This window comes from Peromyscus maniculatus, chromosome 8 (assembly GCF_049852395.1).
Source record: "Peromyscus maniculatus bairdii isolate BWxNUB_F1_BW_parent chromosome 8, HU_Pman_BW_mat_3.1, whole genome shotgun sequence".
Classification (NCBI taxonomy): domain Eukaryota; kingdom Metazoa; phylum Chordata; class Mammalia; order Rodentia; family Cricetidae; genus Peromyscus; species Peromyscus maniculatus.
The window spans coordinates 62,150,755-62,167,793 of NC_134859.1; the positions used below are offsets into that span (position 1 = coordinate 62,150,755).

General features: G+C 49.2%; 1 protein-coding gene across 2 annotated transcripts in view; it reads right to left on the reverse strand.

The window, feature by feature from the left end:
- The window catches only part of Nxn (nucleoredoxin), a 146,870-nt gene that overhangs the window by 54,630 nt on the left and 75,201 nt on the right, over positions 1 to 17,039 (reverse strand). The window lies entirely within an intron of this gene.

Sequence of the window (17,039 nt, forward strand, 5' to 3'; positions counted from 1 at the left end):
CCAGTTCTCTCCCAGTCCTCCCAGTTCTCTCCCAGTCCTCCCAGTTCTCTCCGAGTCACTCTGGAAGCACGTGCTTCACCTTTGATCTCAGCCGTGAACTGGAAAGCTGCTGCTCCAGAGCATCGTTCAGACAGCCCTGGCAGAGGGGCCGTCCTGGATGAGGGAGGAAATTTGATGCATGCTTTAAGTCATAGGTTCTCAGCTAGGGCAATTTTGTTTCCGGGCGGGGGTGGTGGGGTGGTGGTGGCATTTGGCAATGTCTGGGGGCAATTTCTGCTTGCCACAGCTGGAGATGGGGCTGTTACTGGCACCTAATAGGCACGAGCTAGGGGTGCTGGGAAATATGCTACAAAGCACAGGATCCACAGTGAAAAATTATCTGGCTCAAAATGTCAGCAGTGGTAAAGGTTCAAAAGCGGATCTAAGCTCCTGGAACTCTTGGTCCATTCTGCCTCCGGCCACATCTTTAGTTCCAATCTGACAGCACGATGCTGATAGATCAGTGAAACAATGGAGAAGTTCATCAGCCAGGGGCTGGTTCCGTGTGCCTCTGTGATGACAGCAAAAGCACTTTGAACTTCCTGTGAGGTTCCGAAGATACACGTGGGCAACCTCACCAGTCTCTCTCTCAATTATTATACTCATCCCGCAGGAACGTCGTGGGATGAGAACGGCTGAGTGGATACAAATCCCTCTCTCCACGGTCTTCTGAGGAAATAGTGTGGAGTCGCCCAAATTCTCAGGCTGTGGTTTTAAGCACAGAGATCTTCATAGCCACACATAAGCCACCCATCACCGAAGGGCAGCCCCAGCATGAGGGACCAGTCTAGAGGGACGAGATCAGCAAGGGAAGTCTGCAGATCTTTCAGCTTTCTGATGAACCCTAACACGTGCGCTTGCTTTGGGAAGCTTCTTAGACAGGGGGGGTGGGGGGTGGGGGTGGGGTGGGGGGGTAGTATATATGATATGATGTTGCAACGGCTAATCCAGAGTTGCATCGCAGCCTGGCTAGCCAGGCTGCACTTGAGCAGCTAACCCCAGGCTTGTAAATGCTTTTCCAAGCAATATGCCTCAAAGCATCTGTGGTGCCGTTTGCTCTATTTCCAGGGATATTTGGGGGTGGGGGTATGAGGAAGGAATGTGAAGATCTGGACATGCCCATGGAAGTATGTTATGCCTGGAATTCTATATGCCATGTGTGCTGTTGGCGGGGGTGGGCTGGGGTGGGGGAGTAAATGAGTCGAGAGCTGTGGTTCCAATACAGAACAAAGGAGGCCTGAAGTAATACCAGCTGCAAGCAGAAGAAGCCGGCATGGTGGAAAGCTCCAGGACTGAGGGGTAGCCTTTCAGCCACGCTGACAAACACTCACGGCCAGGATACTGAACCATGAGAGAGGGAGAGCGAGAGATGAGAGAGACAGAGAGTGACTAGGACTGACGACCCCCTCCATGCCTTCTGAGAACCCCACATTGTTCTACCTGTGCTTCTGACGGACTGACTGGCTAGAAAACGGGGTTCCCAGGAACCCCTCCTTCTTGGGCTCAGTCAACTCTTTTGCTCCAGTGGTTCACAGAACTCAAGTGGAAGTTTTAAGTACAAGCCAGTACACGTGAAAACACACAAGAGGCATGAGGGGTTACACATCAATGGGCAAACACGGGGTAGCGGCTTCTGTTGGGAGGGGGAGCCGCGGACAGAAACGGAGGGCCCAAGACAAACAGACTCAGCGTGAACACCAAGACACTCCATCAGGCCAGGCGTTTCGGCCTCGGTTGGGGTCCTGAATACATCTTGTTTCGGCCACTGCTCTCATACCGCATGTCCAGTTCTCTAGACATGCTTCATGCCTGGCTCTCCTTCCTCAGAGGAGGTACATACATGAGGGTGGGAAATAAGAGCTGTGTCCTCTGAAGTTCTTTCTGTCTCTGGCCAGAGGATCGACTCCACTGGCTAGGCCTACAACGGCACCTCCTGCCGCCCCATTCACCGACTCTGCCTCTGTTCCTCACTTACACGGGATAATTCCAGCCCACCGCACACTCTGCATAATCAAAAACACTTCGTACTGTGCTAAACAAGAACAAGGTGGCCGGGGACTGCATTAAAAAATAGCTTTATCAAGCATTTCTGGGTTCCTCCTACATGTGAAACACTGCACAAAAGGCTGGGCCATCAAAACTACTGAGACGTGGGGCTTGCCTTGAAGGAGGCCCTGAGCCTGTAGGGAAGAAATGCGTAAATAAACCATTAGGATTCAGGGGAATGTAAGCATTATAATGCTGTAGTAATGCGAGGGAAATCAGTTAATGCACCTAAAATGCTGAGAACAATGTCTGGGGCTTATGAGTCACACTACACAGGCAACAGCTATTTTCACCATCCAATCCCAAAGCAAGTCAAGGCAAGCAAGAGGGAAGCCACAGCAGCGGAACTGCTTCTTCAAGAATGAGCTGCATCTGATCGGGACGTAGGAAGGGGAAGGGATCCAAGGCAGAGCAAGGGGCAGAGAGCCCCATGAACTTGGGGAATCGCAAACTTCTGAGGACTACAGAATAAAACGCCCCGAAGGCTGTCAAAGATGGCAGGGAAGCCGGAGCTGTGGAGATGGCGAGGTGGGGGCCAGGTGGCCTGCCCATGGTGACTGATTTGTGACATTGTTGATAGGAACTATTGGAAACGAGGTTAGACCTAGACTAGAAAATTCGATCTGGACCCTGGGGCCACTGGAGTAGAAATGGGAAAGTCAAAAGCTGAACCAGTGGGAAGGCTCAGCAGGTAAAAGCGCTTGCCACTAACCTGATGACCTGAGTTCCATCCCTGGGACTGACACAGTGGAAAGAGGGGACCGACTCCTGCAAGTCGTCCCCTGACCTCCACACATGTGCTGTGGTATACACATACAACACAACACATACAACACAACACACACACACAACACATACAACACAACACACACACACAACACACACACATACACACACACAACACACACACAAACAACATACACATACAACACAACACATACAACACAACACACACACACAACATACACATACAACACAACACACACACATACACAACACACACCGAGACATAATACACACACATACAACACACACACACACAGACATAATACACACACATATAACACACAGACACAACACACACACAACACACACACAAACAACATACACATACAACACAACACACACACATACACAAAAACACACAAATAAATAGGTATAGGATTTTTTGTTGTTTTATTGTTTTTCAAGACATTGTTTTTCCCTGTTGCCCTGGCTGTCCTAGAACTCTCTCTGTAAACCAGGCTGGCCTTGAACTCAGAGATCTGCCTGCCTCTGCCTCCGAGTGCTGGGATTAAAAGCATGGGCAAAAAAAAAAAAAAAAAAAAAACCAAAACCAAAACCAAAACCAAAAAAAACATGTGCCACTGTGCCTGGCAATTAATGTAGTTTGTAAGTTTTTGTTTTTGAGCACTCAAGAGGCAGGAGGATCATGAGTTTGAGGCCAGCCTGGTCTACAGAGTGAGATCCAGGAAAGGCGCAAAGCTACACAGAGAAACCCTGTCTCGAAAAACCAAAAAAGAAAAAGAGAGAGAGAGAGAGAGAAAGAGAAAGAGAGAGAGAAAGAGAGAGAGAGAGAAAGAAAGAGAGAGAGAGAGAAAGAAAGAGAGAGAAGGAGAGAAAGAGAGAAAGAGAGAGAGAGAGAAAGAGAAAAAGAAAGAAAGAGAGAAAGAGAGAGAGAAAGAAAGAAAGAGAAAGAGAGAAAGAAAGAAAGAAAGAAAGAAAGAAAGAAAGAAAGAAAGAGAAAGAGAGAAAGAAAGAAAGAGAAAGAGAGAAATAAAGGAAAGGATGAAAAAAACCAACACCAAAGCAAAAGTGAAAATAACAGTATCAGTGACGGATGTCCCAACAAATCTGGCAGGCACGTGACAACCGTGCAGTGGAAAGAAGGTCTTGTAAAGGGTGTCTGAAGAACTACTGTCCACAGCACAACCTCACCAGACAAAGAAGGGACAGCCTGCCAGGCAGGACCATCTGCACAGGACTCAGGTGAGAGTGGGCAGCAGGTGTGTTTAGGGAGCCCTGGAGCAGATCGGTGTGGCTGAGTACGGAAGGCCATGAGTCCATGGGAGAGCAGGCAGAGAGCCAGACAGGCTTGGGGCCCATGCGAGGCCTTGAGGTCTAAGCCAAGAGGTTGGCATTTAAACCCAGCTCGGTGAAATCTGTGTCAAGCAACAAAACAGACGACGGTGGAGAAAAGTCCTTTGGAACCGGTGTAGAGGGGTGGAGTGAAGGTTGGTGGATCCATGAAGGAACTACTGAATGACCTGTGCCCTGACCTACTTATGTTCAGAGAACGGGGAGAAACGACTTGAGAAACCGGACAGTTTAGAGTCTGCTAAATGCATCAGTGTGACCCTGTTGTAAGAACTAACCAAGGGCTGGAGAGAGATGGCTCAGAGGTTAAGAGCACTGGCCACTCTTCCAGGGTGAGGGTTCGATTCCCAGCATCCACATGGCAGCTGGCAACCATCTGTAACTCCAGTCCCAGAGGATCTAATGCCCCCTTCTGGCCTCCACAGGCATTGCACACACTGTGCACAGATAGGCATACAGGCAAACCAACCATAAGTATAACATAAAAATAAAGGTTAAATTTAAAAAAAAAAAAAGAATTAACCAGTTCACTAGTCAAGACCTCATATATTTCTGGAATGTATTAATGAATGAATGATGAATGAATAGGGAGGGAGGGGGAAGAAGTGAGCAGTGTTTTGTCGGGGGAAAATGGTGGGAAATGATTTGGGTTTGGGGCTCAGCAAATTCAAGGTCCCTCTGGCAAGCCGACAAGACATCACTTGGTAACTAATAACAGGGATGCCCAACAATAAAATCTCACCTGAGTTGGCTGGGGTTGGCTGAACTTGGCTGAACTTGGTCTTTGGTTCCTGGTTAAAGGGACCTTGTCTGCAGGCGTCTCTTCCTGGCAACCAGCAGGGGGCAGCAAAAAGAATGAACCTGGCTAAGTACGCGCGGTCCAAGCCAAAGGTCTCTAGAAACTTCTCACAGGTATGGAATCCAACCACAACCCCCGTGGTGGTAAAGCACTGCGTTGAGCCAAGAAGAAAGTGACGAACAAAAGACACTGAGAAGGAGAGACGCCGGCCAAAGAACTTCCCAGCTATGTTTGATTTGGTTAAAAAGGAACGTGACTTTCATCCCAAACACATTTCCAAAGTACCAAGTTCAAGGGTGAGGTTTCACTGAAGGAACTTGTCTTTTTTAATCCAATAAATAAAAAGCAGTGAGATCATAGCTGGTTTTGTTCAAGTGATTTTTCCAGTGCTGGTGTGGTGGAACCCAGGGCCTCGTGCACACAGGCAAACGCCCCGCCACACCCCTAACCCTAAGAGGTGATTCAGCTAACGAAAAATCAAAATGTCTTCAGCTTCCTTAGGGCCCAAATCCTGTTCCCCTGAGGGTATCATTCTTTGCCGGGGGCAGGGGAAGGGTCTTTTGGCATCTTCATATATAAAATGATAGAAGTAACTCTGAACTGACTACCAAAGCTGAGGTCCACGATAGCTGAGATTAGGAACACATGAAAGGAGGAAAGGATCCTAATAATTATTTCTTTGTTGCTTTTTTGAGCCTTTCTTAGTAAACTAATGAGTTACACTTTTCCTTGAGAGACGATCTTGGAAATGACCCATTTCCCCAACAGGGCAGCATTTCCTACCATTCACACATGGGAGAGTTTAAAAAAAAAAAAAAATTGGTTTGAATTTAGCTTAGCTAGGCCAGGAAGAAAATTAAAAGTAAGTATTTATTTTCTGATTAAAGCTAACCAGACTCAGAATGGAGAGGCCATCAAAAGAAAACCCAGACTCTAAGGAGTGACTCCAGGCTGGCAGGACCCCACCCCCACCCCCATCTACTGTGAGGCAAAGGAAGCGGGCAGAAAAGGAAGGGCAGCTACCTGGTTCACTAACTGGGTGGAGCTAGGCACCTGTCACTCAGCTTCTTCACAAAGGCTTTGGACAGAACATCTTTTGGGCCCAGTGGTCAAGCATGGTGCAGGCCTATGGTCTCAGCACTGGAGAGGCTGAGGCGTAAGAGTAGGTCCCAGAGTAGCCTGGACTATATGGCAAGACCCTTTCACAAAAAGAGGGAGGGAGGGAGGGAGGGAGGGAGGGAGGGAGGGAGGGAGGGAGGGAGAGTAAACTCATTATAAGCAGTGAGGGGCAGGTAACTTTCAAATCAAAGCAAGCAGGGCTATTGGTCTGATAATGTAAAAGACAATCAAAATGAGGTTCTGGTCTACAAACCCTAGAGCCTGGGCTTAAGCTCCAAGAGGCTGGCTGGACCACGCTCTGGTGGCTCAGAACTCTTTCTTTTTGTTGTGCAGAAGCCAGGGAGCTGTGCCCTGGCCTGTGCTTGGGGAGTGCACATGGGGGACAGGACTTGGGACAAAGAGCAGACAGGCAAGGTTGAATGGCTCTTTTATCTTTAGATAGTCATGAGCTGTAAAAAGATGCAAAATGAGTCTTGTAAGTAAACTGGAAAGGAACATGAGGGATTTTGCAGAGAGATGGAACATTTTGTATCTTGTTTGGGAGGATATTTCTATAGGTATACCAGTTGTCCAAACACACTGAATACACTGAAGAACTATGATTTTGTAAGGTATGGTGAAGTATACCACTAATCCTGCATTGGAGAGGCAAGGGTAGGTGGATCTCTGTAAGTTCAAAGCCAGTCTGGTCCAACATAGAGTGTTCCAGCCAGTGCTACATCGTGAGACCCTGTCTCAAAACCAACAACAAAAAACATTTGTTCCTCTCTCCAAGAATATAGGTAACTAAGAATCCTAGAGTGTATGCAGGGTGCCTGTCTCCTGGGTATTGTTCCCACAGGGATGCCACCTCCTTGTCTGTCTTTGCTATTGTCCTTTGTCTCCGTGATGACACCAATTACACTCCACCCAGTTTCCCAAACCAGAAATTTAGAATCCCCTCTGCCTTCCTCTTCCTCACAGCTGCAATCCCATGGCAGCTCCTAAATCTACTCTTCTCATCTCCATCCCAGTCTGGACCCGAGTTGCTGTCACTGCCTCCTGACATCTCGTCTGCCACACACAACACAGCCTCCCTGGTACGGTCCTTCTGCTGTTCTCCATCTCTTCAAGGATAATGACCCAATTCCTTAGCCAGATGTTCAACAGCAGGGCCTTCCCTTTCTTGAAGCCATCTACAGCACCCTTCAGCCACCCTCCCCTACTGTCCTCCCCCACCCCCACAAACACACCTACCCCCCACAAACACACCTACCTGCCTGGAACCTTCCTCAGGACTTTGATCATCATGACCCGTTTTTAGGAGTCTCTCTCCTAGGTGCCCTCTGCCTCCCTCCCTCTCCTCCACTTGATTGAGGGCTCACACACTTAACTGATGGCTTTCTGTGACAGGGCCAGGCTCTGGGTACAACCACATGACATGTGTCAGCTCATTTAATAGCAATTATCGCTCTGCAGAGTAATGACCGGGTTTCTATTTGTCTCCCCGCCTAGAGCATAAGGAGAAACCACTTTGTTCAATGTTTCCCTAGTATCTCCTCAGACACCAGGAAAATTGCAGGTGCTGGCGCTTAACAAATGCTTGCTGGATGAATGAAGGTCATAACAGCCAAGGCACAAAATGGCCTGCATTTCATCTGACTTTTCAATAAGCAGAGTGGCCATCTAGGACAGGCGATGTGCTGGGGTTTCCACCTAGCAGGCTTCGGCACCCCCCCCCACCCCCACCCCGTATCAAAAGTACTTCTTAGGGATAGCTCACTCCCATGTCTCAACTGCCTTAACTTCCTCTCTAGCTTTATAGCTCCTAACACCACCTCTTAGGAAGAGCCTGCCCTACACGTTGCATTGTCCTGACCTCTCACATATAATCTCATTTAATCCCTAAGTGCCCCCAAAGGAGGCATCATCATCATCATCATCGCCCACAGCTTCACACATGAGAAAAAAGAGGCTAAGTAACTCTGATGAGGGCATCAGAGCCTCTGTCCTACTCCAGGAAGGCCCGGAAGCTGTTCTCACACCAGAAAAGCCCATGGGCCTCCTCCGTCCTCCTCTGATACCACGGAGCTGCTGTTATATAGACGTATCTATTTCCTACAGAGTGGGAATCTACAATGGCTGGAATATATCCCCCAAACTTCATGCCAGAATGTTAACCTCCAAATTCATATGCTACTGATGACAACTGAGATTCCACAGGGTCATCAGAGTTGGGCATCCTTGATGGCTTGTAAAAGGAGGAAAAGCCAGGCGTGGTGATATGCCTAGGAGGGAAAGGCGGGGGAATCTCTGTGAATTCAAGGCCAGCCCGGTCTACATGCAGAGTTGCAGGCCAGCCCGAGACTGAGATCCTGTCTCCAAACAAACAAATACACTAAGGAATGAAATGGAGCAGCAGCCTGGGCTGACCCTTGCCGGTCTGCCTCATCACAGGGTTTCTTCATCAGGTTCTCACATGAGCAGAGCAAGTGCTCTCACCCACTAAGGCCTCAAAACCTCCACGCTCTCTAAGTTCCTCAGCCTGAAGTATTTCATCGCAGTACAAAACAGACTTGGATAGAAACCAGGATTCAACTGACTCCAGCCTTGTTGGAGCAACTCAGAGGCAGGAGGGGAGGTGGAAGTGGGGTCCACGTAGCCAGGGAGGCAGGACTGAGGTCCACAGTAGCTGGCAAAGGACAGAGCTGCTAGCAATGGAGCAAGAGACCCTGCTACCAAATGCTTGGCCGCACAAGCCGCACTGTTACCTGCACAGACCCGTTCTGTTCAAACACAGGGAAGAGCTGATCTGAATGTTTGGGTAAAGACCACGGTGTTTCTAATCTCCAATGGGTCAGGATTAAACTATAACACAATCTTTAAGAGCCAAACTCTCTGCAGTTAAAGCATGCAGGGCCGAGAACAGGATGTGCTATATGAAAGCTGCCCTGGGTGATGGATATGTGTATGTGCCACAGGCCACTCTGCAGAGAGAGAATGCAAAGTGACAGGACCTGGAGACCCTTGCAGGGAGCCTGGAGCTCAGAGCTGGGCTGACAGCCATCCAGGACATGGGGGAGACATGATGGGTTTGGGGCCTCCTGAGAGGTGAAGGAGAGGTCTGTGCTAATGCGAGGGAAACCACGGGGCACACAGGGCCTCAGCATCCATATTAATGGGATGAGAGTGACACGAGGTCCCCAGGGCCACACAGCACTAGGAGAAAACTGGAGCGTGTGTGGGCCCCACCCTTCCCCTCTCCTGAGGAAGGGCGGGGTGAGAACCGCTCCTGCCTGGCCCAGCCTCTGGACAACTGTGCTGGATCTATCAACCTACGGAACCCTATCTCCCTACTTTCAAATGGAAAAGTCCAAAAGGATTAAAAAGTACAAAACAGAAACAAAACAAAACCCAACCGTGAGGTTGCCAGGTACCTGCTCCTGCTCCTTCCGCTCGGAGCACAGGCAGAGCTGTGCCAGGGAAGCCTGAGAGGGGAAGATTGAAGGAAAAGCTGGAGGCTGACTGTGTTCACCACAGCCTGGCCCAGGCTGCCCTTACCTGCCCTTACCACCCTGGCAGAAGCGGCTTGCTCCTTGCTGGCTGTGGTAGAAGCAGCCTTTGTTCTTGGAGTTTAACCAGCATGGGCCTCAAGTTTCCATTACATCCCAGCCCTCTAGGCTTCCTACCCCACCTTTGTGACCTCAGGCTAAAGAGAGAGGAGCAGACCATAAGCCATAAGCCAAGGCAGTGCCTCTCCCAGAGCTTTTCTACTGGGGTGACTTTCTGCTGCACTCCCCATAAAGCTAGACCCAGCGGAGGCTAGGAGCAACGAGAAATTGCCCACAGACACAAGCGTCCAGAGGAACTCACTTGTCAAAGACACAGAGGCAGCTCTCCTACAAAGAAAGGTCAGCGCACTGAAATGGAGACAGGCAAGTCATGGCAGCATGAGCTCCTCTGTGAACATGTGCCCCGAAGACAGACTAGGGGTGCCGGGGATGATGGCAGACATGGTCAGCAAAACATGACAGACCCTAAGAGCTATACAAGCAAGTTGTAGACACCTGCTGGACACTGTTCCAGGGAGAGACACACTTCTGGAAAATATGGATGGGACTCACATTGGCCAGTCAGTCAAGCAGGGGACAGGCTGGGATGGAATCTACCCATTAGCTCCCATTACCCACTCCCTCCCTCTCCTCCCTCCTCCCCTCCCTCCCTCCCCCCATTCCCTTCTGGAGTAGTACATGAGCTAGGTTCCGATTATGTGGCTCAGGCTAGCCTGGAACTCAAGATCTCCCTACTCAGCCTCTTCTATGCTGGGATTTACAGGTATGTGCCACCATGCCTGGCTTCTTCATTTTCTTTTCTCTCTCTTTGCTTTTTCCTTCCCCCTCCTCCTCTGATTCCTTCTCCCTTCTCCATTCTAAAATCTTTTTTTTTTTTTTTTTTTAATGTGTATGGTCATTTTGTCTGCATGGGTATACGTACATGATGTGTCCACGGAGACCAGAAGAGGGCATTGGATCCACTGGAACTGGTGTTAGAGGATAGCGTGAGCTACCATAGGGTGTTGGGAATCAAACCCAGGTCCTCTGGAATAGCAGCAGCAAGTGCACTTAACCAACGAGCTGTCTCTCCAACCCCCAACCCCCACCCCCAGCTTTTCTTCAGTGCTGGGAAACCAAACCCAGGGATTCATGTAAAATAGGCCCATCCACATCTAAAAATATTTTCTGGTTCTTCTTTTTTCAAGATTTATCTTTATTGTTTTTAGTTAACATGTGTGTGTGTGTGTGTACATGTGCACATGAGTGCAACTCCCTGGAGCTGGAGTTACAGACAGTTGTGAGTCACGTGACAGGGCACTGAGACTCCAGCTTGAGTTCTCTGGAAGAGCAGCAAGTGCTGTTAATTACCAAGCCATCTCTAGAGCCCCATTTCCCGGTTCTTAGTTCGGCTTTCTACACACCTAACTAAAGGGGAAATGGGATGTCTTAGAGGAGGAGTACTAGAAGAAGGAGAGACAGGGCTGGAGAGATGGCTTAGCAGGTAAGAGCTCTGGCCGTTCTTCCAGTGGCCCTGGGTTCAGTTAAGTTCCAGGACAGGCTCCAAAGCTACACAGGGAAACCCTGTCCTGAAAAACCAAATAGATAGATAGACAGACAGACAGACAGACAGACAGACAGAGATATGGATGGATGGATGGAGAGATGGATGAACGGACGGACAGACAGACAGATAGATAAAATAAAATAAAGAAAAGAAAAAGGAGAGACACCCCCATGCCCATAGGAATAAACCAAACTCAGGTCATGTCTGACCCCAAGTGTCTCAGCATCTCTGGATGTCCTAGTCACACACATTTCTAAAATGTGAACAGTTCTTAAGCATATATACTCCAACTGCTAATCTAAAAGAAAAAGGGGTAGGCAAAGCTTGCAGGCTTTCTCGGATATTTAGCTGAGGACCCATAAAAAGGGCCGAGAAATGTAGAAAGGATGAGGGCTAGCCATGCCCAAGCAGCGCTGCCCTGCGTCTCCTGGGTGGGATGAAAAGGGACCAGGGTTTTGTGCAGAACAACATGTCCCATAATGATTGGGCAAGGTTTGCATAAAAGCTAAATAAATTAACGAGAAAAGTGTGACTTCACTTTTGCTATTGCTTTGTAAGCATGTATGATACTGGAGATGGAGTTCAGAGCCTTGAACATGCTAAGCAAGTGTTCTGTCCCTGAGCTACACATCCAGTCCTTTGTGTCCGAGTGGGAGGAAAGATCTAGAAAGGGTTAAGGACTTTGCAGCCCATTTTCTCTCCAGTCCTCTATTTCACCTGTTCACGTCTTAAGACACAAGCCATCGCTCGAGGTGAATGGCTGTTTCCTTTTCCTTTGCTCGTGCCCCATTCTGAAGAAAGGGCTCCCTGCCCACCTGGGGGACTACAATGCTGGCCTTTGATGTTCTTGGACGGTTTTAAACCAGGGCTGCAAATATAGCTCAAAATCCTGGCACAGGATCACATGAAAGGCAGAAAGAGGCTGGGACAAGGCAGGGCCCATCCCAACTTCAAGCATCTGCTTCAAGGACCCATCCCATCTGACCAGAGAAGCCGGGCTTCTCCACAAACGCAGCTCAGGGTCCCCAGTGTCAGGCTGGGCAGACTGCAGTCACGAAAACTATGCAAGGCTATGGTCTTGTACGGAATCTCGCCAACATTATTCTTGGCTCTGCTAACGTTGCTTTGGCTTTAGAAAGTCAATAAATAAAGCAAGCAGAAGGTCCCCTAACACCCAGGCTGAACTAAAGGGTTTGGCCTTTACCGAGCCAAGGGGAATATTCAGTCCAAGGAGATACAGCCTCCTGGATACCTGACACTTTCACAGGGTTTTTCCTTGGGAGGCCAGCGGTGCCCAGGAAGGCCGTGCTACACAAGAATCAATGTTGCTAAGCTACCAGCAGACACAGTGGCTAAGGAACAGCCAGGGACATGGGGGAGGAGGGGTGAGAAGACATCAGCAGGAAAGAGGAGACAGGAAATACACCCCAACCTGGTCAACGACCTTAAAGACTGAAAGGCGATCACTGGCTGTTGCAAGTTTCAGTTCTAGAAGGTATACTGAAACCCTTTCCAATAATCCTAATAAGACATGAAGGAATACAGTGCTGGGTGGGGCTCAGTGTAGAACACTTGCCTGGTTCTACACTGGCATGAAGTCTAGGGTTCCACTCCCCAGGAGTGGGGAGAGGGGGAGACAGAGAGAGAGAGAGAAGAGGGAGAGGAGGAGAAGGAACTTGATTCCCTTCTATTTATTCCAACATTTTTGCCTGGTGATCTTGGTGTAGCCACTGAACTTTTATCCAGGAGAAGCTCCATGGGGCTGATTGACTGGCAAGACCTCTCCAGAAGACGGCAGTGAAGAGTGGTGGGGGGTGGGGGACGGAGGGAGGGAGGGAGGGAGGGAGGTTGGGGAGATGCTACAAAGTTGCACAGTAACAGGGCTGTGTCCGCGGGTGCTGTCATCAACAAGACCTTCTTCCGCCCCATCTATTGGGTGATCTTCTACATCTAGACAGCTGTCCGTCCTTTATTCCTTTCACTGAAAGTCTTGGGCTTGTCGGCTAGACAGTGGTCGTGGACACTTTTAATCCCAGAGCTTGGGAGGCAGAGGCAGGCGGATCTCTGTGAGTCTGAGGCCAGCCTGGTCTACAGAGCGAGACTTGTATTCCGAAGTAAATAAATAAATTAACCCTCTGAGCTTGCTTCTCCTATGTGAAGAGGCCAAGAAAAGAATCCGGTTTTTATTTGTCAGAACTAGCCATAAGGTAAACAAATACAAAGAAAGCGTGTGCTGGCCAATTAAGCAGGAATGCATGCTCTGGCAGAGACATGACCCAGTTTTTCCATTCACCGCATGGGCGTGAGCCACCCTGACTGCGTTTGCCTGGGGAGGAGGCTTTCCCGGCTCTGCTACAACAGCCTACCCAGCCTCCATTTTCCCTATGGGAAAACTGCAGGCGTCCTTCTCACCTAATTCCCGGCCAGCGGAAAGGAAGTCCAGTGGGAAAGCATCTGGGCTTTGATGCCACAGGAGCCTGGGTTTGAACCTTTGTTTCCAAGCATCCACTCCCTCATTCACAAATCAGGTCACTGAGGTAACTAGGGGGGCTCACCCCCCGGGGAGAAAGCATGTGGTCCACAGCATACATACTTAGGAATGGTCTCAGTGATTCAACTTGGGCTCACTGGATATGTAAAGGATGATGCAACGTGTGAAAAGAGACAGGGTTTGGGCTCACGGAACTTAAACTGCAAGAAGCAGGGTCAACTCATCTCACAACAGGATTGGGTAGGGGGAAGTTCAGCACGATTTTAAAAAATTTCTTTTTTTAACTTAAGAAAAGTCAAGAAAGCCATGGAGTGTTCTATGATCATTTATACTGAAAAATACAGCCAAGAAGCCAGCGGACTTCCCGTAAACTGACATAAACACCACTGACATCCATTCGAAATCCCAGACTCAAAACAATTAAAACCAGGGAAGCAGAGATGGCTCAGCGGTTAGGAATGCCAGCTGCTCTTCCAGAGGTCCTGGGTTCAATTCTCAGCACCTACATGGAGGCTTACACTGGTGTGTAATTCCAGTTCCAAGGGATCTAGCACCCTTACCCAGACATATATGCAGGCAAAAACACCAATGCACATAAAAATAAATAAGAATCTTTAAAAAATTAAAACTAAAGAAAGGGAAAACTAGAAGGCTAGGAGTTTTTCTACTTCTTGGATCACAAACAGGAAAGCAATACAGCTTCAACTGATGGATGGATTCTGGTTGAGAACCAGGTTCAAGTGTCAGCTCAACCCACCTGTGAGGTGACCCTAGGCATCTCTGGAGAACTAACTGAAAATACAGAGCGGTGAGACTGGTCCCCACACGTGGCAAATGCTGCATTAGTGATGAAGCTACTGTTGCTGCAGAGAGGCTCTGAGCCACGATGCCTGCAGTGATGATGCAATTCAAGGCAAAGGAAAGACTTCAGGAAGACAGAGATGAAAGGGGCAGCCAGCTCCATCTGTAGGGGCTACAGAATGCAAAATGAGGGTGGTGCCCGGGATCTCAAGTTTAAGGCCAGCGGGAAGCAGAGCACCGGGATGTTCCAACTCTGCTCCACCACATAGCACATAAAGTACACACTCCCCACCCCGAGCCCCCCACACAAAGGGCATGCGGGAACATAGCTAGTGCATGATCCTTCTCACTCAATGCCCTAAACTCCGGAAGACAGGGGCTTCCAAACAACAGAAGTCAACACCTTGTGTGCAGAGTGGCTTCATTAAGCAGTGTCAAACACGCCACCGCCAACTCAGTGTCTAGACCCGATTATTATGAAATAAACTTGATTAAGAACAAATCCCTCTTAAGAAGAGCAAAGAACTCAGCGAGTCTCGTGCGCATCGGAAGCTGTTCTCAATTATCCCCTCTCTCTCTGTGAACTTCACAAAGCGCCAGCAGGTGGGAGATAATTAAAGTTTTCATAAAACTTGTTTTACATGCCTCGGTTGGAACCTTTCTGTTCCATAAAGCTTTTCCCTCTCCGGTCTAAAGAGGAACCTATAAAGAAAGGATTTTTTTCCCTCTCTCTCTCTCAAAAGAATGTTTTTCTGGTTACATTTGGGGTTTTATGACTTGAGACAGATGAGGGTGGAGGAGGTAATTTATGAAAAAGGCTATTTCTTTTTATTCATATTTACATTCTATGAGGGAGGGAGTTTGCTTTCTGGACTCTCTTCCCATGCCCATCAGGGGAATGGAATCCTTGCTCCCATTTGACAAGATTCACAGAGCAATGAGAGGTCCACCGCTGACTAAGGCCTCCGCCTCCACAGCACGCCCTAAGAAGTGCTGACGAAGGAGGTTTGTGCGGGTGGGGGGTGGGGGTGGGGGTGGGGGCCGCCCCCTTCTCCAGCCTCTCTGACAGCTCTCATCTGATGGCTTAGTGCCCACTCCCAACACAGAAAAGCTACCTCTTCTTGGATCTAGTTTTACGCACCAGATCTACCCCTAACAAGGCTGGCACCATGAAAGTTAATAGTCAAGCGTGGCGTGGTGGCTCACACCTTATCCCAGCGCTGGGGAGGCAGAGGCAAGTGGATCCCTGTACGTTCCAGGCCAGCCTGCTCTACATAGCAAGTTGCAGGCCAGTCAGGGCTACACAGAGAGCCCCTGCCTCAAAACAACACAAAGCTAATGGTCATAAACTCCAGATGTCAATCCATGAGGAAGTTAGTCACGTGGAGACGAGAAGGGTGAAGGTCTTCCTTTCTGGAAAAGAGAGCCCAGACAGTGAGAAACTAACGAGGGTGCTAAAACATGGGGGACCTGATCTTAGGACTTGGGCCTTTGGCTATCGGTGGACCAGAGAGTGCATTTCATTCGAGAGTAACCTGAGAAACACCACCCTGCACAACTCATTAATTATCATTTGGGGTGTTTTAAATGAACTGGGACCTCAGGCTTGAGTTTAACGGAAAAGCCTTAAAGGAATGTGTGATGGATTACAGCTGGAATGCTGCCCACAAATCAGTCACTTTCTCCTTGACGGTTCCCTCGTCTGTCCCCAGGCTCTCTTCTGCAGTCCAGAGACCAGGGACCTGAAGTGGCCATAGCAGCCCTGGAGCCTCAGACTGTTCGTTCCCACCCCCCACCCCACCCCCCACCCCGTGCACCCAACCCTCCGGGTCAAGTACCTGCTCTGCAAGGCCTCACCGTGTTGGCACTGGGGACATTGTGCTGGGGTGGGCTGGCCTGGGCATTACAAAACTCGTAGCAGCATCTCTGACCTCTACCCAGACACTAGTTGTGACATTTTGTGATACCAAAAGTGGTGCCAGAAGCACGGGTGACTGTGACAGTGGACACTCCTCTGTATACGGCCACAGTGAGTACATGTTATTTGTGTTAGCTCTCCGTTGCTATAACAAAACACCTCCGACAATCAACTTAAAGAAAAGAGAGTTTACTTTGGCTCACAGGCTTAGAGATATTACACAATGGTCAGACGGCCTTGTGCTTTGGGCTGTGGGAGGCAATACTTCAATGGTGGGAGTGGACAGAGGAAGAAGTTCACCTTGTGGTGCCTGGGAAGCCAGAGAAAAAGAGGAAGGGCCAGAGTACAAAGATCTTCTTGAAGGGCGCTCCACCCCAGCCCAGGCCCCCTACTAGGTCCTACCTTTTAAAGATTCCCCTATATTCACGTGGTACCCCGCTGGGGTTAAGCCTTTGACACGTGGGCTCTTAGGAACATTCCAGATAGAAAATACTGAGGAACACAAGGAGAGAGCTGCCTTGTGTTCAGTTACCCCCAGGCTCTGGAGAAGGGAGGGCATGTAGAGAAGTGTGGGTGGGTGTGGAAGCATTTCCAGGGAGGAAGGCCAGCCCTGAATGTGGGCCAGTACCCAC